This window comes from Heterodontus francisci, chromosome 16 (assembly GCF_036365525.1).
Source record: "Heterodontus francisci isolate sHetFra1 chromosome 16, sHetFra1.hap1, whole genome shotgun sequence".
Lineage (NCBI taxonomy): Eukaryota > Metazoa > Chordata > Chondrichthyes > Heterodontiformes > Heterodontidae > Heterodontus > Heterodontus francisci.
The window spans coordinates 78,123,022-78,146,998 of NC_090386.1; the positions used below are offsets into that span (position 1 = coordinate 78,123,022).

At 42.4% G+C, this 23,977-nt stretch overlaps 1 protein-coding gene across 5 annotated transcripts in view; it reads left to right on the forward strand.

The window, feature by feature from the left end:
- manbal (mannosidase beta like) overlaps window positions 1-23,977 on the forward strand; it is a 54,878-nt gene that overhangs the window by 15,920 nt on the left and 14,981 nt on the right. Inside the window, exon 1 of one of the 5 annotated variants that reach the window (XR_010976580.1) lies at window positions 21,412-21,703. The exons of the other annotated variants lie outside the window; for them this stretch is intronic. The gene's annotated coding sequence lies outside the window, so the exon portion shown is untranslated. Of the gene's footprint in view, window positions 1-21,411; window positions 21,704-23,977 lie in introns of those variants that run through there. 5 annotated transcript variants of the gene reach the window in all.

The following is a 23,977-nucleotide window of genomic DNA, read 5'->3' on the forward strand; positions in this document are numbered from 1 at the left end:
TGGTGGGAGGAATAAGGTTTATTATGGGCTGTGAGGTAGGAGAGATGGGTAATGCTCCATTTCCTAACCCTTCCAATTGTCTACCACTTGGGTACTAGGCTCATAGGGCCAATTTAAATGCTTGCCAAATCACTTGGGGGGGCTTTGTCCCCTTTAAAACTGGCTCTGCCATTTCAGATATCTAGTGAGTGTCCCACTACAACACCACAACAGTAGTGGACTCCAAATGAAGCATGGAAACATCACAGGAAGTGGATCAAGGTCTTGGGCATGGTCAGAGCAGTGGCAGAAATCCCACTCTGACTTTCATGATGCTTGGTCAGTCATTAGCTTGGTCAGAGGCCTCGGAGGATGGTTGTGCCTGAACTGTTCGTTGGGGAAAGCAGAATGGTAGCAGGAAACTTATTCCGTTCTCTATTTCAATGGGACCAAAGGCAGGGAAACCAACCAATCAGAGCAGCTTTTGAAGTAGTATTTCTGGTAATAAATGGTTGTATGAACCCAGTAATTCTGCAAGAATCATCAAGAAAGGGATTTTCTCCTGTGGTATATTCAAAGACTTTTAAACGATTTACTTACAAATTAGCATATATTTACCAAAAGTGTTGTTTTCAGTATATATTTGAAGATTATAAGTTCTTCTCAACCAATATTTGTCTTAGCACGAAAATCATTTGAGTTTCCACATAGTAACAGTGGAGATGAGAGTAATTCATTCACTTTGCTGTCTGCCAGTCAAGAAATATTCCACTTGCAATTCTTAAACATTGTATGTGAATGTACTTGGATCCATGTAATCACAGGCCCTTTTATTGAGCTTTAATTTAGTAACTTTTAATTAAATCCACCAGCCAAGCACACGACCAGAGAAATCAATTCTCTGCTAAGCCACTTGGTGCAATGCATTTCTGCAATGAGGAAACAAAAAATGGGCATCTGAGCAACTTGTATAATTGCACGTGGAAACATTCAAACCCTATTCATCAACTGTCTCTCAAAAAGGAGGGTCAGTAGGATCGGTTATGCAGAAGAAACTTTTTTTAAAATGGCTTCCTGCTTTGAGAGTTTTTTAAAAAAGAATTAAGTATAAATTGATAACCTAAATATTATTGATGAACCTGAGAAACTGTTCAAATAAGGGAGGAGTTTATAAATAAAGTAGGGAAGAATTGTGACAAGTTTCAAAGGATGAGACACGATAGGAAAAAACATTTGAAGAGTCAGTTAGAGCTAAATAAAAATAAGCCCATGTTAGATGCACGTAGGTAAATTGCTTTAGTTTACATTTTACCAGTCAATTTGAGTGAGCCCAAAAATATCCTGGCTAATCGCCAAGTAGAATTTTTCTAGAACTGGTACATGGTTAGATAGTAGGAGAACATTCCTAATGTTACCAACTGATGGAGTCAGTAAGTAACAACTATGCAGATTAAATCCCAGGTCTCTGTTGAATAAGCTCATTTCAGCTTTAGCTGATTATAGCACCACAGTTAAGGAAGTGAAAATCTTCCATCTGCTTGATTTTTTTTTTTGCCATTGATTTGTCGTTCTGAGGAGACACAATGAGGGTAGGATTAGTTCGCAGCAGTAAAATGGTCTGCAGCACTCACTATCAGGGCTCGACTATGAAGAATGGTATTGAGGTGAGGTACCCACTGATGGCTGGCATTTGTGCAACTGTTTCCCAGCAAGGAGTCAGTGCCTTCAGTGAGAAAATTACTTGGAGAGCAAAAAGGGAAATTGAAGAAATGAAACACAAGGCAAATAAATTTACATATGCACCGAGAGGAAACCCTGTGCTGCTTCATTAAAATGACCACAGCACATTATTTCCATATCAAGTCTTGTATTATATAGTTTGCCCTGCTTATAGCTGGGTGCATTAGCATTAATGTGATTTGTTCACTAAGCAGTGGATGTTAAAAACATGAAGTGTCAAAATAAACACTCTCTCTAAACTATTAAAAGATTTACTTTCTGAGCCCAAGTCTGGTCTAAGTTCCTTGCTTTATCAGCCCAAAATATTAAAGGACACAGCTTGTAAGCTGCTCTATGTTAGACTGAAACAGGCTGACCCTAGAGTGTGACCTAACATCCAGTCTAGCTCCTATGGAAGATCTCTGATCACCACGATGACTGCGAAGAGAATGACTGTGGACTGTTGATGCTGTGCCCTTCTCCAAAAGTCTGAGACCAGCAATTAAACCCAGGTACAGACAATGTCACTGAAGTACTGAGGTACTCAGCTCCTCGGTTAATCGCGCTTTGAATCGCCCAAAATAGCCAGTGTGCTCAGTATCTTAAGAGGTGCCTTTGTTATTAATTTCAGTGGAAATAGCACATGGTTAGTGCCATTTGCGTGGTTACAGGCAGTGCCCACCATCAGTGTAAATGGTGGGAACTGCACCTTATGAAGAAATGTAATATAACATAAAATTCAGGATATTAATGAAATGTGCTGATTATAAAAATACATGACGTTATAAGATACACACATTTAATTGGTAAAATATTCTGAAATCCATACTTCACTTTAACTTTCTCTTCATTTCATCCTTGCCTCTCCTCCCTTGATAAGAGAGTTATGTTGGGTTAAGTTCCACAGGTAGCTGCAGCCCATTAATGCATTCATTACTCGAGGATACTTTTCACACTCAAGGCTAGATATGTTATGGGTACTCAGCCATATAGGGTGTCACAATTTGATCTGTGCATGTCATGCACACTTCCAATAGTGGTCACTGGATAGTGATCAGAAGCAGTTTCTTTGCCATTTTATCTCTTCACCCTTTTCGCCCAGGAATGTAGAAGTGAATTGTAATGCCCTTATTGATGTCCTGTCTATAAATAACTAACACGCCACAAACTAGATGATCAAAGCTAGAAACCTCTGGATGTGAATGGGATTGAGTCACTGTGGATGCATTGAACAGATCTGATTTAAATGTTCTTTAAATTAATGCAGTCATATAGGCATCGCCCTTGTATATGAGATTGTAAGGAAAGATAAATATTTCAAATTGAATATTGACCAACATTGTTTTATGAATATGATATCTGAATTCAATATTTGCTTGTGATTGGGTTGGAACTGAGTTTCAAAATATATTTGCCAAACCGATATTTGAAGTGTCATAAAGTTTTTTTTTTATGTCTACGTCTGTACTGGAATATTTGATTAAACATATTTCAATTCTGTTGACTACAATATTGGTAATTTAGTGCACTTAGATAGTGATGGTTTATAATATCCCTTGACTGTTTTTCTTTCCCATTACTTGTTACTCATTATCTTCTTACACAATAGTGAACCAAAAGGTTCTGCATTACATTGGAGACCACTTTTGTCACTTTTTTTTATGGAAAAGCTATTTTTCATTCCCTTTTTTCAAATTGTATTTTCTTTACCCCCCCCCCGCCCCACCACCCCCAGGCCACCTACAATCCTAGGCCTTGTGTGCATCCCCTGGTTCAGTACTGACACTACAATCAGCTGTCAGGATGCATGACTGTCATCCAGGGGTTTAGACTTACTTTATTAGTTCTTGCCTGACCAATTACTTATAAAACTAATGCAAAAGCAAAATACTGCGGATGCTGGAAATCTGAAATGAGAACAGAAAATGCTGTAAATATTCAGCAGGTCCAGCAGCATCTGTGGTAAGGGAGAATGGAGTTAACATTTCAGGGCAATGACCCTTTGGCAACTCTTTTAAGCCAGCGCAGAGGTAGAGAACAGGGGGAAGGGAGGAAAGAACTAGAGGGAAGGTCTGTGTTAGGGTGGAAGGCGGGAATGATTGAATCCCAAAAGGGATGATGGTACAAAGCAAAAGGAATGGCAATGGAACAAGTAAAATAACAAAAGATGGGTCTAGAGAAGAGGTAAATGGAAGCAGCAGAAGCATTGCTGATGCCTGCTGCCTGGAAAAATAGGAGCAGTGGCTGTGATTGAAATTGAACTCAATATTAAGTCCAAAAGGCTGTAAAGTGCCGAATCAAAAGAATTGGTGCTATTTCTTGAGCTTACATCGAGCTTCATTGGCACAGTGTAGGAGGCAGAGGTTAGATTGGGAGTGGGGTGGAGAATTAAAATGACAAGTGACCAGAAGCTCAGGGTCACCTTTGCGAACAGAAGTGTTCTGCAAAGCAGTTTTCCAATTTCCATTTGTTTTCACAATGTAGAGAGGTGTAAAAATAATAGGGTAATAATAGTAGGGGTTTTCAACTTCCCTAATATCAACTCGGATAGTCTTGGTGCAAAAGGCTTAAAGGGGGCGGAATTCTTAAAATGCATACAGGAGAGCTTTTTGAGCCAGTACGTAGACAGTCCTACAAGAGAAGGGGCGGTACTGGATCTAATCCTAGGGAATGAAGCCGGACAAGTGGTAGAAATGTCAGTGGGGGAAATTTCGGGGATAGTGACCATAACTCTAAGGTTTAAGGTAGTTATGGAAAAGGACAAAAATGGACTGGAAATAAAGGTATTGAATTGGGAGAAGGCCGATTTCAATATGATAAAAGAGGATCTGGCCAAAGTATTCTGGGAGCAGCTACTTGTAGGAAAGTTGACATCAGATCAGTGGGAGTCATTCAAAGAGGAAATAGTGAGAGTTCAGAGCCAACGTGTACCCATTAAGGTGTAGGATAGGACCAACAATTCCAGGAACCCTGGATGTCAAGGGACATAGAGGATTGGATCAGCAAAAAAAAAAAAGAAGGCTTATGGCAGATTCAAAGAACTGAAAACAGTGGAGGCCCTAGAGGAGTATAGAAAGTGTAAAGGGGGGGAGGTACTTAATTAGGAGAGCGAAGAGGGGACATGAAAAAACACTGGCGGGCAAGATAAAGGAAAATCCTAAGGCGTTTTATAGGTATATTCAGGGCAAGAGAATAACCAGGGAAAGAGTAGGGCCCATTAGGGACCAAAGTGGCAATCTGTGTGCGGAGCCGGGGGACATTAGGTGTGGTTTTAAATGATTACTTTGCATCTGTGTTCACTATGGAGAAGGACGATGTAGGTGTAGTGATCAGGGAGGGGGATTGTGGTATACTTGAACATATTAGCATTGAAAGGGAGGAAGTATTAGCTGTTTTAGTGGGCTTAAAAGTGGATAAATTCCCAGGCCCAGATGAGATGTATCCCTGGCTGATATGTGAGGTAAGGGAGGAGATTGCAGAGGCTCTGACACAAATTTTCAAATCCTCTCTGGCCACAGGAGAGGAACCGGAGGATTGGAGGACAGCGAATCACGGTACCATTATTTAAGAACGGTAGCAGGGATAAACCAAGTAATTACAGGCCGGTGAGTCTAACTTCAGTGGTTGGGAAACTATTGGAAAAAATTCTGAGGGACTGGATTAATCTCCACTTGGAGAGGCAGGGATTAATCAGGGATAGCATAGCTTTGTCAGGGGGAGATCGTGTCTGACTAACGTGATTTAATTTTTTGAGGTGGTGACGAAATGTGTAGATGAGGGTAAAGCAGTTGATGTAGTCTAATGGACTTCAGTAAGGCTTTTGATAAGATCCCGCAAGGGAGATTGGTTAAGAAGGTAAGAGCCCATGGGATCCAAGGCAATTTGGCAAATTGGATCCAAAATTGGTTTAGTGGCAGGAGGCAGAGGGTAATGGTAGAGAGTTGTTTTTGTGAGTGGAAGCCTGTGACCAGTGGTGTACTGCAGCGATCGGTGCTGGGACCCTTGCTGTTTGTAGTGTACGTTAATGATTTAGAGGTGAATATCGGAGGTATGATCAGTAAGTTTGCAGATGACACGCAAATTGGTGGTATAAATAGTGAGGAGGAAAGCCTTAGACTACAGAACGATATAGATGGGCTGGTAAGATGGGCGGAGCAGTGGCAAATGGAATTTAATCCTGAGAAGTGTGAGGTGATGCATTTTGCAAGAACCAACAAGGCAAGGGAATATACAATCGATGGTAGGACCCTAGGAAGTACAGAGGGTCAGAGGGACCTTGGTGTACTTGTCCATAGATCACTGAAGGCAGCAGCACAGGTAGATAAGGTGGTTAGGAAAGCATATGGGATACTTGCCTTTATTAGCTGAGGCATAGAATATAAGAGCAGGGAGGTTATGATGGAACGGTATAAAACGCTAGTTAGGCCACAGCTGGAGTACTGTGTACAGTTCTGGGCACCACACTATAGGAAGGATGTGATTGCACTGGAGAGGGTGCTGAGGAGATTCACCAGATGTTGCCTGGGCTGGAGCATTTCAGCTATGAAGAATGACTGAAAAGGCTAGCGTTGTTTTCCTTAGAGCAGAGAAGGCTGAGGGAAGATATGATTGAGCTGTACAAAATTGTGAGGGGCATTGATAGGTTAGATAGGAAGAAACTTTTTCCCTTAGCGGAGGGGTCAATAACCAGGGGGCATAGATTTAAGTTAAGGTGCAGGAGATTTAGAGTGGATTTGAGGAAATATTTTTCACCCAGAGGGTGGTTGGAATCCGGAACGCACTGCCTGAAGAGGTGGTAGAGGCAGGAACCCTCACAACATTTAAGAAGTATTTAGATGAGCACATGAAACGCCATAGCATACATGGCTACAGGCCAAGTGCTGGAAAATGGAATTAGAATAGTTAAGTGCTTGATGGCCAGCACAGACACGATGGGCCGAAGGGCCTGTTTCTGTGCTGTATAACTCTATGACTCTATGCATCATGAATTACAGTATACTAAATTGAAAGATGTACATGTAAATTGCTGTTTCATCTGGAAGGAGTATTTGGGGCCCTGGGTGGTGAGAATAGAGGAGATAAAAGGGCAGTTCTTGTATATCTTGTGCTTGCATGGGAAGGTGCTGTGGGAAGGGGAGAAGTGGCATTTGGGTGATTGAGGAATGGATCAGGGTGTCATGGAGGGACACTTTCATCTGCTTACTTGACTTCTCTGTCTCCATTTCTGGGGATAGACAATCAACCAACATCCACCATAAGCCCACTGACTCCCACAGCTCCCTTGACTACACTTCCTCCCTCTTTGCTTCCTGCAAGGACTGTATTCCATCCTCCCAGTTTCTCCATCACATCTGTTCTGCCAGTGCCATCTTCCATACCAGTGCTTTTGATACTTCTTCCTTTTTCCTCAACTGAAGCTCCCCCCAACACCATGGTTGTCAGGTCCTTTGACTGTGTCCATCCCATTCCTGCACTTCTGCTCTCTCACCTTTTCCTCCCGCCTTCCCAGAACCACGATAGGGTTTACCTTGGCCTCGTCCTCCACGTTCAACAGATTATCCTCAGCCACCTCCAGTATGATGCTGCTGCCAAACACATTTTTCCCTTCCATTTCAGCATTCCTAAGGGTCCATTCCCACTGCAACACCCTGGTCTCGCTCCTTAGTCGCATTCTAACACAGCCTGGCCTCCTCATGGCACCTACCTGTGCAAGTGCAGAAGATGCAACACCTGCCCTTTTACCACCTCCCTTCTTTCAATTTGGTATACTTAATTTGCTGCTCATGATGCGCTCTCCTCCACATTGGGGAAACCAAATGCCGATTGGATGACTGATTTGTGGAACACCTCTTCAGTCAGCAAGGGTGACTCTGAACTTCAGTTCATCTGTCATTCTAATTCTTCATCCTCTCTCTCTGTCTTTGTCTCCTATACTGTTCCATTGAAGCTCATCTGAAGCTCAAGGAACAGGACCTAATTTTTCAATTAGGCACTTTACAACCTTCTGAACCCAACATCAGTTTTAACAAATTCAAATCATTACCACTGCTCCCATTTTTTTTCAGACAGCAGTTGTTGGTAATGTTTCTGCTCTTTCTATTTACACCTCTTCCAGACCCATCTTTTGTTTCTTTCTAGTCCTATTACCATCTCCATTTGTCTTAGACCATTATCCCTTTTGCCATTTAATTTCACCTGTCTTCCATCCTGTTGAAGACCTTTCTTTTTGTTCCCCTGCCTCTGTACTTGCTTAAAACTTGTTACACCTCTAACTTCTGATGAAAGGTCATTTACATGAATGTTAGCTTTGTTTCTCTCTTCACAGATATAGCCGGACCTGCTGAGTATTTCCAGCGTTTTCTGTGATTATTACATTATAATGCTGGTTCTTTTGCCATTTGCTGTTGGCTTGATGGTTGGAGCTTGGCCTGAAGCCTTGGGCCGGATCAAAAGATGTGAGCAGAGTCAAACATTGCAGGGACAAACAAATTATACACAAAGAGTGGAGGGGGTGGTTTAATGAGGCAAGTACCCTCTCTAACTTACTTTTTCTTAGCCCATTCTACTTTAAGCATGAGCACCATTTTTTTTCTTTCCCTCATAGTTTTCCCTCATTGCTTTAAGAGATATTTTCTTTTGTGTAGAGAATCTTATCTAAACACTTTAATGATTAGGATATCTCAAGTACTGCATGTAAGACCATTAGATAAGCTCAGAGTGCCATCATTCTGTTGTACAGTGCATCTCTAAAGAGTACCTACCTTAAGTGCTTTGTACAACTTGAAGTCCCTCAGAATTTGGTAATGTTTCTCTAAGTAGTGTAATACTGTAATCATTTTATAACAAAGCCATAATGGATTATGATAGCATGTTATTTACGTAGGACATAATTGCTTTCCAAGTAGTCTACAGCTAATGAATCTGAATTTATTGATATTTGTGTCCTGTATGTTTTAGCTTGTGCCTCCATCTGTTGAAATTTATATTTACAGCTGTGGAGTAAGCTCTTTTTTTCATACATGTATGTGCCTTTCAGCTGAGTTTTTAAAATGTACATGCACTGGTGCCTGCCTTGCTGGAATTACTGAGCTGGAAACTACTTTTCCCAATGAATGAAACACCAGAGTTGAAATGCAGCTACTGTTAAAAATGGTTTCAAGGAGTACACATTTTCTACCATTCCATAAAACATTTTAAAAAACCCTCTCATTTCCCCTTTCCCATCATGTGGTGTCCTAGAGTTCATCTTAGAGCAAAGAGTTAATGCTAAACTTTGAAAATAATGATTGTAGATCAGAGTTATAACATTGTGTGTGTTGAGGATGGATGGTTGTCAATGACATTGAGAGTGTACAGAACAGATTTTTAAGGTGTTACCAGGAGTGAGAGGCTTTAAATTATGAGGGTGGATTACTGATATTGGAATAAAAACAAGAAATGCTGGAACCACTCAGCAGGTCTGGCAGCATCTGTGAAAAGAGAAGCAGAGTTAATGTTTCGGGTCAGTGACCCTTCTTCGGTCACTGACCCGAAACATTAACTCTGCTTCTCTTTTCACAGATGCTGCCAGACCTGCTGAGTGGTTCCAGCATTTCTTGTTTTTATTTCAGATTTCCAGCATCCGCAGTATTTTGCTTTTATTTTACTGATATTGGAGCTGTTTCCACTGGAGAACTGACAAAGGTGCTTAAATAGTGGAGTTTTTATAAGCTAAACCTGGCTGGTGAGTCAATAACTATAGGACATAAATTTATATCACCAAAGGAACAAAGGTGTAAATATTTTTTAGATTGTGTTTGCTGACAACGCAGCCACTAGGTGACACAGTACTAGCACGTGCGCAAATGCAGCCTCTTCCACTGAAATATCACTGTCTGGAGTTATCAGGATATGGAATGTCATCCCAGAAACAATGGTGGAAGCAATTTCCATAATTGCTTTTAAAAGGGAAGTAGGTAATATATTTTTAATAAGAAAAAAATTGAACGGTATGAGAAAAGAGCAGGTCATTGCGATTAAATAGAGATCTGTTTGACAGTCACTGCAAGTGCAATGGGCTGAGGAGCCTTTTGTGGTCTGATAACGTTCCTTTGTTTTCAGTGTATTTTTTTGGCCATGTTAGTTGCTATCCATAATACTTTGTGCAGCCTAGTGTTTGTAATCTTGTGTAGATAACATTTAATAGGCTAAATTTGATTTAATTTACTGAGTAAGTTAAATAGAGTGCTCAGCAATAGTTATTGCTCCATTTGCCTCATTTTCTCTTTACCCCCACCCCTCCAAAAAAAAATCATTCCCTTCTCTTGTGGCCGACTGCATTCCTATTCTCTATAAGACCGTTTTGGTGAATCCAGTACAGGTCAGCTAAAGAGAACAGAGATGCATACTGAAGGAAAATGGCATGGGGAGAGGTGAAGGTGAGGGAAATTACTTCACTCTGTTCGAATATGTGCGGTATAACCTCCATATACTGTTTAGATAACACCAATGTCTAGACCTGTAAATATGCCGTTGTTGATCAGGCAGGTTATGATGAAGGTCTTTAAGCACACGTAATCTCATCCTTTCAGAATAACAACCCTACTATTTTCACATTACAGCATCAAGTTGTTGCTTAAAAATAGCCCAAGTATCAAAACAAAAAAAACTAATCTGTCCTGAATTTCCCTTTTTACAACCATGAACTTTCCCTGCTGTTTTAGCATATCCATAAGTATTTTCCTGAGTTTACTTTCTCCATCTTATTATTTTATACGGTCCCATGGTGATATTTCCGGCCGAAGCTGAAGAGCCCCAGCTTATTCAGTTGTTCCACAGAGCCCTTCTGTCTGATGCTTCAGTGTGCTTTAAAGGAACGGTATAACCATAATAAATTCATTTGGAATTTGCACTTGGCCCCCGAGGCAATTGTTTCTGACTCTCATTAATTTTGTAAAAGGCATATGATGCTGTATTCAGTGGCATGTTTCAAAGCTGCAGAACCAATCTTTGATTCTTTTCTTCCTCCATAGTAAGTCTTCTCATAGTTGCTGTCCTGTAGAAAATGTACTTTAAAGCCCATTTTTACATCCTCTGAACTGATTGTTTTGCCAATGATCATAAATTTGCGATCATCCCATCAGCCACAACTTCAGAAAATATGATGGTAATCTTAAAGTTTTCAGGGATGTGATCTAGGAAGGGATATTGAATCATTGTAAAATTAACTTGGGGGCTGTTGATAAATGATCCATGAACCAAGAGTGATCCTGAGGCAGTCATATATGGAACTGTTTATATGGCCTTCCTGAAAGCACTTGATCTAGTGTCTCACAATAGTTTGCTTGAGAATTACATAGAAATTACAACACAGAAACAGGACATTCAGCCCAACCAGTCTATGCCTGCATCTATCCTCCACGTGGACAAATAGTTCTAATCACATTGACCAACACTGTCTCCATATTCTTTCAACCCATTTGCCTTCATCTACTTATCCAATGTAAATTTGAATATTAATGTAGTTCCTGCCTCAACCACTAGCCCTGGAAATGAATTTCACAGCCTCAAAACTCTGAAGAGATTTTTCCTGCCCTTTAATTCTCTTAAATTTTTATCTTGTATTTATGCGCCCCCCCCCCCCCCCCACCCCAGTTCTTGACCTCTCAACTACTGGAAACTGTCTGCTTCTATTTATCCTGGCACGGTGTTAAAAAAAGCTTCTATTCTATTGTCCTGTAATCTGCATTGTTCTAATGAAAAAGGACTCAACTTTTCAAGTCTTTGTATTTGTATTCCGCATATCAGGAAGCATCCAAGTGAGTCTCTTATCGTTGTCATAAGCTGTCTTCAGTTTTAATTGGTTGCTAACCTCTGTTTATCCATGGCGTCCTAAAACTAGTAGATGCCTTTTTCAATGGAATATAATTATTCTGCACTTTTGCTTAGGACCCATGACATAGTAAAAAAAAACGTTGGTGGTGTGTGGATGAAAAGTGGCAAAGGGATTATGGTAAATGGATGTTTTCCAGATTGGTCGATGGTAACTCCTTGGATGCTCCAGGGAATGCTCTTTCAGGCTTCTTTTATGTTTCTTTTTATCTCCTTCCCTATCTGATTTGATCTAGACCTAGACATAAGAGAATGGAAAGTTGCTGATGATACCAAACTAGAAAGAATAGCAAACTACCGGAAAGAATGCAGGAAACTACAGAATTCAAGTTGTGGGAATGGAGCGATTAAGTATCAGATGTAGGCTACTGAAGAAAAATGAGAACAAGAATGCAGAATAGAAATGTACCTTTTTTAAAACTACATTTCTCAGTAGTGGAGAAGCAAAAGTATCTTTGTTCAAATCCTTAAGCGGTTTGTGGTCCAGCTTAAAAAAAGAGCTATTAAAAGGCACTAGCGACTTCTATTGAAGGGGATTGACTACAAAAGCATAATGATTATAAACCAATTGTGAGGTAATATTTAGACTTCTCACTTTTTTTAAACAAGGAATGTAAGAGACCTGGGATGAAGGATATGAATTATCAGCAAAATACTAGAGCTTTATTCCCACAAACGGAGATCAAGGGTGGATTTCATAGAGGTTTCAAAATGATCAAAGGTAAAAGTAGATTATTTTAATTGGTCAATTCAAGTCAAGAGGCCATAGTCTCTCCATAAACACTAGATATAAAAAGGGGAAAATTAAATGTCTTCACAAATGATGATCAATGTTAAATTAATTACAATATTCAAAAGGTCATTTACGGCACAGGAGACCTTTCAGCCCATCGAGTCAATGCCAACTCTCCATGGAGCAATCCAGTCAGTCTCAGTCCCCATAGCCCTGCAAGTTTATTTCCTTCAAGTGTCCATCCAATTTCCTTTTGAAATCATTGATTGTTTCCGCTTCCACCACCCTCATAAGCAATGAGTTCCAGGTCATTGCTACTTGCTGCATAAAAAAAGTTCTTCCTCACATGCTCCCGACATCTCTTGCCTAAAACCTTCAATCTGTGTCTCCTAGTCCTTGGTACTGTAAGTTAATGGGAACAGTTTTTCCTTGTCTACCTTATCTAAGCCTGTCATAATCTTGTAACCTCTACCAAATCTCTCATCAGTCTCCTTTGTCCCAGGGAGAACAACCCCACCTTCTCCAACCTAACCTTGTCTCTAAAATTCCCCATCCCTAGAACGATTCTGGTAAATCTGCTCTGCACCCTCTCAAGGACCCGTACATCCTTCCTAAAGTGTGGTGAACAGAATTGGACACAATACTCCAGTTGGAACTTAACCAGAGCTTTATAAAGGTTTCAGCATAACTTCCCTGCTTTTATACAGACTACCTCTATGAAGCCCAAGATTCCATATGCTTTGCTAATCACTCTCTCAATTTGACCTGCCACCTTCTAAGATGGATGCATATGCATCCCCAAGTCCCTCCTGTTCTGCACATTCTTTAGAACTGTGCCATTAAGTCAATATTGCCTCTCCCTATCCCTTCTGCCAAAATGCATCACCTCACACCTCTATATTAAATCCTATCTGCCTGTGAACTGCTGTAAGTGGAAGAGATGTGCTTCCATGGATTAATAATCATTGGCACATCATATTTCTTAGCAGAGAAGGCTGTTCTTCGTTTCATTAAAGTTATCATCCAGACAATGCGTGTAGGTGCAGTTCCATTGATTCTTGCTATGCACAAATTGGCTACAGCGTTTCCTACATTACAACCATGACTACACTTCAAAAGTACTTCACTGGCTGTAAAGCACTTTGACATATCCGGTGGTCATGAAAAGCGTTATATAAATGCAAGTCTTTTTCTGTTAATTCTGTAGCATTAATTTGAATGGCTTGAAGCTGTATTTTCATACTGTGACAGCAGGGTGCAGTAGAATCTTGCTGATTAGATGGTGACACAGTAAAGGCAGGCTGCAGAATAGTGGAATCCGTGTTGAAGGACAAGCTCAATCAATAGGATACTTTATGCTTAAACCTGTTTATGAAATGGAATGATCCTTTATTACAATTTCCATTCATAGCATTGAATGTGTTTTGACAGTTCTGTACCATCATGAGTACATCTCCTCCACAGGAGTGAACTATTTAACATGTTCATGCAAAACCATTTCAACACTGTTTTTGCAGAATGTTTTAACTGTGTGACTACTAAATATGCTGTACAGCTTTTAAAAATGTCCACATAATATAGAAATGTTATGGTTGTCTGATGTTTAACACTAAGGAATTTAAGAAAAGGCATGTGATTGAATCATAGTTCACAGAATTAAAATGAGCTTAAATAAGTATTATGATTATTATATGGTACAGAAATGTTGCAGTCGTAAAAGGGCAAAGTTAATGAAAGCACAGAGTAAACAGAAAAATTAGTCAGAAGTATTGTGGATATAAAATACAATTGCAGCAATTTGTGATTTCTGGAATGCATCAGGCAGTAGCTAAATTGTGTGTCATGAATCTGAACCTTTTACCTGACCTAAATCTGAGCCTTTCACATAGCCTAATGAATTATTTGCATATGCTGCATGCCACGTGCAAACATATTGTTACAACCCGGTGGGAAAGGGGTCTAGGATTCCCTCTCAGCCTTCACCTGGTCTTAGCGTAAATGTTAATTTTTTTTTAGCTCCACCTTGGTGAATCCTTGTTCACTGCTTTCCAATTATAAGGCAAAGAAACCAGCCAAACAGACTTTCTTGGGTTTAAAAAGGAATGGTTGAAATGTATTAAACTTAAACTCTAATTCGGTTAACGCCTTCGGATACACGACACGCCCACGCTAGCATGCAAATGCGATACACACGTGCAGATAGAAACGGAAAAGAGCAGAAGAAATAAAGTGGAAAAGTTTGAGGCAATGTCTGAAGATTGTTTTGGTTACTGTTCTTCGAGGTCACTGTAGAATCCTTGATTGTAGGTAGGTTGGGGCCCAGTATTATTCTTAAACCTTGTTCGATGTAGGAGACTTTTCTCTCTTGAGGTTCATGTGTCCTCAGTGGGTCCAGAGGCTTGTGAGAAAGAGATGGGAGCAGACAGGAGAGGTCTCAGTCCATGAGCAAACAATCTCTCTCTCTCTCTCTCTCTCTCTCTCTCTCTCTCTCTCAAACTTTGTACAATTCAAAAAAACTCAGGCTGCCCAGCAGGCCAGTCACGTGACTAGCTGGTTTGACCACGTCAGTTTGTGGATTCGGCCATCCTCGCAGTCATCCTGAAATGTGAGCTTCCTCACCTTCAATGTCGTGATCAAAGTCCATTGTTGAATGTGTCAGGGAATGGTTCCTTGTCTCCACAAGCACTGTCTGCCATTATGCAAATGTCCCTTTCCAGCCACGACTGATCAGTTTAACAAGTAATTTCCTTGCTGCAGCAACAGTTTAAAATCAATGTTCATATGACAAAATTAATATGCCTCATTCTTGGCAGATGGTGGTCTGCATGACAATATGTACCAATCTGGTTCTTGATTTTACTTAGAGTATCCGTTGTGTGTTGGATCCTATTTATAGTTTTCTTCAGAAAGTGGTAATTCTGGATGTTTTGCTGTAAATATTCAGCATCTGCCCAACAGAGTTAGTAGTGCGGTAGCTGTCCTACACTTCTCAATCACTAAGTGTGCAGTGCGCAATGCTTGGTCCCACTTTTATTCAGGTTACACTTTGTTCCATTCGCTCCCCACCCACCTTCTTGACTTATAGTGGAGCATTGCTGTATGGATGTGCATTGTCTTCCGATACTTGTTTTTCACATGACGAAAACAGCAATAATCAGGAGACTATTCAACTATAAGGTGCATCACAGCTGAATCTGATTTTGGCTCTGCACATGAATTTTCCAGCAGGGATCAATGGATCCAATGAGGACTGGGAATGTTGCTCCTCCCAACTCCTCCACCCCAGACATCTTCATAACCCAGCTGAAGGACAGTTGTGATACCTTTTCTGCTCCAGCCTTAGTCACAGATCTAATCTGCAACCTAGCTTAGGGGTTCCACACTGATCAATGCATTTCACAATTTTTACAACTTTATTTGATTTTTGTATCAATAAGCCTCAAAGCACATGGGTGGATTCTTGTCTCAATGTGAGTTGTGCTTTTTTGCTCTAATCATAAGCCACAAGAAAGATCCTTGAGCTCTCAGTGGCATTCTCTCCCTACCTCACTCCCAAATCCAGTATCGGCATAAATATAAAGCAATCAATCATTTCAGTATTCTTCATCTTTTTGTAGACTGGCCTGTCACCTTTCCTAAATCATAATTCTAGGGAAATACTGCCAACTCTTTTTAAAAAGGGAAAGATTATTTTTGAAACTATTTTTGTTGGTGTACGCTTTGGCTGTCATCAGAAGCAGCAACAATCTTCACAAGAGGCCTCAAGAATTCCATTTTTTAGATATAGTAAACTGAAAAACAAAACCAATCACCTACTTCCAAGTAGAAGGAATGTGCTTGTTCCTTCATTTCCAGATTTTTCAGTGTATTTCTGCTTTTATACTTTTATTTTTTATTTTTTAAATTTTATTTAGAGATACAGCACTGAAACAGGCCCTTCGGCCCACCGAGTCTGTGCCGACCAACAACCACCCATTTATACTAACCCTATAGTAATCCCATATTCCCTACCACCTACCTACACTAGGGGCAGTTTACAATGGCCAATTTACCTATCACCTGCAAGTCTTTTGGCTGTGGGAGGAAACCGGAGTACCCGGCGAAAACCCACGCGGTCACAGGGAGAACTTGGAAACTCCACACAGGCAGTACCCAGAATCGAACCCGGGTCCCTGGAGCTGTGAGGCTGCAGTGCACCACTGTATCTCAGCACTGAGACGAATATGTCATTAAATTTGCTGAGAAAGGGGCTGCAATGTTGCCCACCCACCTGCACTTCAGAAATCATAGCATCATAGAATAGTAGAGCACAGAAGGAGACAATTCGGCCTATTGAGTCTGCACAACCTCTTTTGAAGAACAGTTCAGTTAGAGTAAATGTAAGCTGTCTTCAGTTACATTCGGATTCTTGGCTTGATATTTTTAAAAATTCATTCCTGGGATGTGGGCGTCGCTGGCTAGGCCAGCATTTATTGCCCATCCCTAATTACCCTTGAGAAGGTGCTGGTGAGCTGCCTTCTTGAGCCACTGCAGTCCATATGGGTTAGGTACACCCACAGTGCTGGTAAGGGAGTTCCAGGATTTTGACCCAGCGGCAGTGAAGGAACGGCGATATAGTTCCAAGTCAGGATGGTGTGCGGCTTGGAGGGGTATTTGCAGGTGGTGGTGTTCACATGCATCTGCTGCCCTTGTCCTTCCAGCTGGTAGAGGTCATGGGTTTGGAAGGTGCTGTCTAAGGAGCCTTGGTACATTGCTGCAGTGCAAATTGTAGATGGTATACACTGCTGCCACTGTGCGTATGTGATGGATGGAGTGAATGTTTGTGGATGGGATGCCAATCAAGCGGGCTGCTTTGTCCTGGATGGTGTCGAGCTCCTTGAGTGTTCTTGGAGCTGCATCTATCCAGGCAAGTGGAGAGTATTCCATCACACTCCTGACTTGTGCCTTGTAGATGGTGGACAGATGGAGACAGGAGGTGAGTTACTCGCCACAGAATTCCCAGCCTCTGGCCTGCTCCTGTAGCCACAGTATTTATATGGCTACTCCAGTTCAGTTTCTGGTCAGTGGTAACCCCCAGGATGTTGATAGTGGGGGATTCAGCAATCGTAATGCCATTGAATGTCAAGGGGAGATGGTTAGATTCTCTCTTGTTGGAGATGGTCATTGCCTGGCACTTGTATGGTGTGAATTATACTTGCCACTTGTTAGCCCAAGCTTGGATATTGTCCAGGTCTTGCTGCATTTCTACACAGACTGGTTCAGTATCTGAGGAATCACGAATGGTGCTGAACGTTTTGCAATCATCAACAAACATCCCCCACTTCTGATCTTATGACTGAAGGAAGGTCATTGATGAAGCAGCTGAAGATGGTTGGGCCTAGGGCTACCCTGAGGAACTCCTGCAGTGATGTCCTGGAGTTGAGACGATTGACCCCCAATAACCACAACCATTTTCCTTTTGCACTAGTTTTCCCTGATTCCCATTGACTCCAGTTTTGCCAGGGCTCCTTGATGTCGAGAGCAGTCCCTCTCCCCTCGCCTCTGGAGTTCAGCTCTTTTGTCCATATTTGAACCCAGGCTGTAATGAGGTCTGGAACTGAGTGGCCTTGGCGGAACTCAATCTGAGCATCAGTGAACAGGTTATTGCTAAGCAAATGCCGCTTGATAGCACTGTCAATGACACTTTCCATCACTTTACTGAAGATTGAGAATAGACTGATGGGGCGGTAATTGGCCAGGTTTAACTAGTCCTGCTTTTTGTGTACAGGACATACCTGGGCAATTTTCCACATTGCCGGGTAGATGCCAGTGTTGTAGCTGTACTGGAACAGCTTGGCTAAGAGGGCAGAAAGTTCTGGAGCACAAGTCTTCAGTACTATTGCTGTAATATTGTCAGGGCCCATAGTCTTTGCAGTATGCAGTGCCTTCAGTCGTTTCTTGATATCACATGGAGTGAATCAAAATGGCTGAAGACTGGCATCTGTGACACTGGGGACTTCAGGAGGAGGCCAAGATGGATCACCAACTCGGCACTTCTGGCTAAAGATTATTGTAAATGTTTCAGCCTTATCTTTTGCACTGACATGCTGGGCTGCCCCATCATTGAGGATGGTGATATTTGTGGAGCCACCTCCTCCAGTTAGTTTTTTGATTGTCCACCACCATTCACGACTGGACGTGGCAGGATTGCAGAGCTTGGATGTGATCCGTTGGTTATGGGATCGCTTAGCTCTGTCTATTGCATGCTGATTATGCTGTCTGGCACACAAGTAGTCCTGGACTGTAGCTTCACCAGATTGACACCTGCTCCTGGCATGCCCTCCTGCACTCTTGATTGAACCAGGGTTGGTTCCCCTGGCTTGATGGTAATGGTAGAGTGGGGAAAATGCCGGGCCATGAAGTTACAGATTGTGGTTGAGTACAGTTCTGCTGCTGATGGCCCACAGCGCCTCATGGATGCCCAGTTTTGTTCAAAATCTTTCCCATTTAGCAGGGTGGTAGTGCCACGCAACACGTTGGAGGGTATCCTCAATGTGAAGATGAGACTTTGTCTCCACAAGGACTGTGCGATGGTCACTCCTACCAATACTGTCATGCACAGATGTATCTGTGGCAGGCAGATCGGTGAGGATAAGATCCAGTATATATTTCCCTTTTGTTGGTTCCCTCACCACCGACACAGACCCAGTCTAGCAGCTATGTCCTTTAGGGCTCGGTCAGTAGCGGTGCTACTGAGCCACTGTTGGTGGTGGTGGTGCTTTTTCCAAGTGATGTTCAACATGAAGGAGTACTGATTCATCAGCTGACGGGGGGGGGGGGGGGGAGAGCGGGGCGGGTGGGCAGGGTGGGTGGCGGTAGGTGGTAATCAGCAGGAGGTTTCCTTGCTCATGTTTGACCTGATGCCATGAGACTTCATGGGGTCTTGAGTCGATGTTGACTCCCAGGGCAACTCCCTCCCAACTGTATACCACTGTGCCACTACCTCTGCTGCATCTGTCCTGCCGGTCAGACTTGCCTAATCTGTCGGATAGCTCTCCCAAATTTGGCTCAAGCCCCCTAGATGTTAGTAAGGAGGATGTTGCAGGGTCGACAGGGCTGAGTTTGCCGTTGTCATTTCCAGTGCCTAGGTCGATGCCGGGTGGTCCGTCTGGTTTCATTCCTTATTGACTTCATAGCGGTTAGATACAATTGAGTGGCTTGCTCGGCCATTTCAGAGGGCATTTAAGAATCAACCACTTTGCTGTGGGTCTGGAGTCACATGTAGGCCTGGGCGGAGTTGTGGCAAATGGAATTTAATCCTGAGAAGTGTGAGGTGATGTATTTTGGGAGGACTAACAAGGCAAGGGAATATACAATGGATGGTAGGACCCTAGGAAGTACAGAGGGTCAGAGGGACCTTGGTGTACTTGTCCATAGATCACTGAAGGCAGCAGCACAGGTAGATAAGGTGGAAAGCATAAGGGATACTTGCCTTTATTAGCCGAGGCATTGAATATAAGAGCTGGGAGGTTATGATGGAGCTGTATAAAACGCTAGTTAGGCCACAGCTGGAGGACTGTGTACAGTTCTGGGCATCACACTATAGGAAGGATGTGATTGCACTGGAGAGGGTGCAGAGGAGATTCACCAGGATGTTGCCTGGGCTGGAGCATTTCAGCTATGAAGAGAGACTGAAAAGGCTAGCGTTGTTTTCCTTAGAGCAGAGAAGGCTGAGGGGGGATATGATAGAGATATACAAAATTATGAGGGGTATTGATAGGTGAGAAAAGAAGAAACTTTTTCCCTTAGTGGAGGGGTCAATAACCAGGGGGCATAGATTTAAGCTAAGGTGCAGGAGATTTAGAGGGGATTTGAGGAAATATTTTTTCAGCCAGAGGGTGGTTGGAATCTGGAAAGCACTGCCTGAAGAGGTAGTAGAGGCAGGAATCCTCACAACATTTAAGGAGTGTTTAGATGAGTACTTGAAACGCCATAGCATACAAGGCTACGAGCCAAGTGCTGGAAAATGGGATTAGAATAGCTAGGTACTTGATGACCGGCACAGACGCAATGGACCGAAGGGCCTGTGTCTGTGCTGTATGACTCTATGACAGCAGATTTCCTTCCCTAAAGGACATTCGTGAACCAGATGGGTTTTTACAACAATCAACAATGGCCATCATTAGACTAGCTTTTTCATTCCAGATTTTTTTTACATTTTATCAATTGAATTCAAATTCCACCTTCTACCATGGTGGGATTTGAACCAATGTCCCCAGAGCAATGCCCTGGGTCTCTGAGTTACTAGTCCAGTGACAATACCATTACACCACCACCTCTTCCACATCAGCCCTATGCTGGGACAAACCACCTGCAGAATGTGCTAGAAGGTGCATATTTTTTTACTAAAGCTAGCATTTACTTATCACTGTTAGGAAATTCAATGTTTTATAAAGATTATGTTTCCATCCAGTTTTGTTTGGCAAGACAAAGGGAAAATTCATTTGTTGCTTCTGGACTTAGTTTAATCCAAAGGCATGCAGACGAAGGGACTTAGCGATGGATCTAACCTGTGCCAAAGTCCACTCTCGCCAACACCGGAAAGTGCTGGACTGATTATCTTGTAACAAATGTGATTGTATCAGATCCACAAGCACTTAGCCAATCAATATGTCTTTTTTCCAAAGCAAAGGCTGCACCTGAACAATCTTCAGAAGTCTGCACAAGTTGCAAATCTCAAAGCTTCATGTAACACTTCAGCAGCTTATAGAACTCTAGTTACTATAATTACCAGGAACTCTTTCCTGCTTGTCTAAAAGAATATAAAGCCAGAGTTAATCATCACTGGTTGAATTAAAGTTGCTGGAACGCACATTAGGTTGTGTGGAACCTATTGCCTTTTAGTGCCCAAGTATAATGTATTCAAGTTTCCCTGTGCTTTCTGTAACCACAGTGATCAATTCCCTGACTTTGTCCTTGTTACAGTTAATTGCAGTTGCAATCAGTTACTATGCCACCCAATACACCCAAATGAAAATCTGACCCTTGAGCTTTTGCTGGTCAGGCTGAAAAGCTCTGTTTCATTTGTACCAAAGTTTCCTATTAAGGATTATTTTCCGTTACTTCCACTTTAAGGGCTGGATTTTACGTTGGGTGGACAGGAGCTGGCCATCGACGTAAAAGTCGGAGGTGAACCCGCTTCCGCCAAGCCTGGGGATCCGTCCCACATTTTACGGGTCCCCAGGCTTTAAGTGTTCCAAGGCGGGACTTCCACCTGCTTGAGGGAGAATGTCCCACCTCATTGAGCTGCCGGCCAATCAGCGGGCTGGCAGCTTAGTCCCAGCAGCAACACCGGGAGCGGTGGCCACTGCTGGGACCGCAGTCCAACCGACGGCAGATGAAGATATGGAGCCGGGATTTCAGGTGAGTTTTGGTTGTCTCGCTGGGGGTAATGGGTCAGGCCTCGGCGAGGCAAGGGTGGTCGTTTGGGTGGAAGAGGGGCGTGTTGGGTCCTGGGGTTGTTTGGGGAAGCGGGGGTGGCCCTCAATCGGGCACCCTTTGCCTGATTTTCAGGGCCCACCCTTGGGACACTGAGGCTGCCAGCTTTTACCTGGCAGCCTTTCCTGGCTCCAGGATGCCTGCTTGCCATGCGTAAAATCCGCGTGGAGGTGGGCGAAGGCCCTTAAGTGGCCATTAATTGGCCACTTAAGGGCCTTGACTGGGCTGGGGCAGGCGGCCTGTTTTTTGCCCCCGCCACATTGGGGTGGCGTAAAATTCTGGCTTAAGTATCAGTTATGGCTGATGGACACTTAACAAGCATGATTAATTTTACCCGAACTGAGTTGCAATAATTTTAAGGTTTATTTTTGTTAAATATTTCTTTTTTTGTGTGTGTGTGTTGATCACAGGGTGGAAATACAGCGCGTCCAGCTGAGAAACCATTTACAGTTCCAGCTGACTTGTGAATAAAGATTAAACAGTTTGTTGGCAGACTGTGCAGTTATGACTAAGGTGGAGGAGGGAAAACCAACTGGAAGCTTTCCGGCTGCTTTTCATTCCATTCCAATTATGATTCTGATGTGTTTGATTTTCAGCAGAAAAAAAGATTAACTTTTTGTTCTTGATAGTATTAATAAAATATGTTGTAACAGGCTTCTGAAAGCAGTTTTAGAGTATCAGTTTGACATTAATTGAATGCTTTCACATTTTTCTTTCAAAACTAGTCTTCCCACATTCAGTCTTTTTCCTGCTGTGTAAAAATGGCCCGGAGATGTATACCTGTACTGAGTTGGCTAATTATAGATGCTGTGGCAGTTTGGGTTCTTCAATCGGTTTCAGCACCCCTGGACTGAGGGCTTCTGACTTTAAGTGTCCAAGTCAAATAAAGAAATAAAAACATTAAATGCTGGAAATGTAGCAAGCCAGGTAGCATTTGAAGAAATAGAAACAAAGTTAACGGGCAGAATTTTAGATCAGGTTAATTAGTGGCTAGGGAGCGCATTGGACGCCCAATTAGGGGCGGTGGAGGCGGAGTTCTTGCCACCGTTGTGTCTCAGCGCCACTGTCCTGCAGCTGCTGCATGAGTGGCAGCTCCTCACGCTGCTTGTTCCCATATCCGACTAGCTTGGCACGTTTGTCCTCCTTTGCTACCAAAGTAAGTTCACGGCGTCTGGACCCCCTGATAAGCTCCTGTAAGGTCACCCACCCGCCAAAGTGCTCCAGTATCTACAGAGTTACCTCTATGCTACTTTTGCCTGCTTAATGGTTACTCACTGTGTGTCTCTGCCTGAGCAGCTCACTGAGCCATTGCCCTTAATTCATCTGATGCTAAATAGAACCGGCTCCGTGACTGGCTCGCCGTTGGGCTGTCGCCTCTTACTCGGGGACGTGGTCACGACCCCTCGTGATCCCCATTCCTGAGAACAAAAATCGCTTACAGCCCTTTTAACTGGCTGTTAGTTGCCTTATCTGCATGCACAAATGTTGAGCTGCACCAGCATCCATGTCAAAATCAATGGGAGGCAGCACCACGTCGAAGAGCCGCTTTGCCGCACCTATTTCTGATTTTGTCACCCTGATCCGCAGCCGGTCCTGCCGCCTTTGTGGATCAAAAATCCAGCCCAATATTTCAGATTGGTGACCTTTCCTCAAAATTGGATAAAGTTAGACTTGAAACAAGTTTTACATTTTTTCTAAATACTGAGCATAGTAATTGCATTTTTTGGTGGAGAAAAATGCATTTGCAACTGATGGCCGATAGTGAGCATCTAGCTACTGTTGTCCTCGATTTTTCAGACTCCAGTATTAAAAGATTAGGCTAATTTGCTCATCTTTCCATATGAATGTTGTTTCATAGCATAAATCATGATGCAGGTCTTCCAAATACGTTTTGAAATTTGACTATTGGGATAGTTAGTTTCTTTTCCTTGCCAATTTTCTCGTAATATTTTTCCCCTCTCTGGAAGGTATTGTCTCCTAGTCGATCTACTGATCTGCATTAGTTCCTTTCTAGTATCTCATCAATGGTCATCATAGGACCAAATATAAAGTCTTCATTGTTTCCTAGTGCTTTCTGATAAAATAACAAATAATAGGAAAAAAAGTCACATCAACTAGGATTTATGTAGCAGCCATCAAGCTGAGCATCCTTTTCTTCCCCCTTGTAAAACACTCAGGCATTGTCTGCCTTTAAAGCCT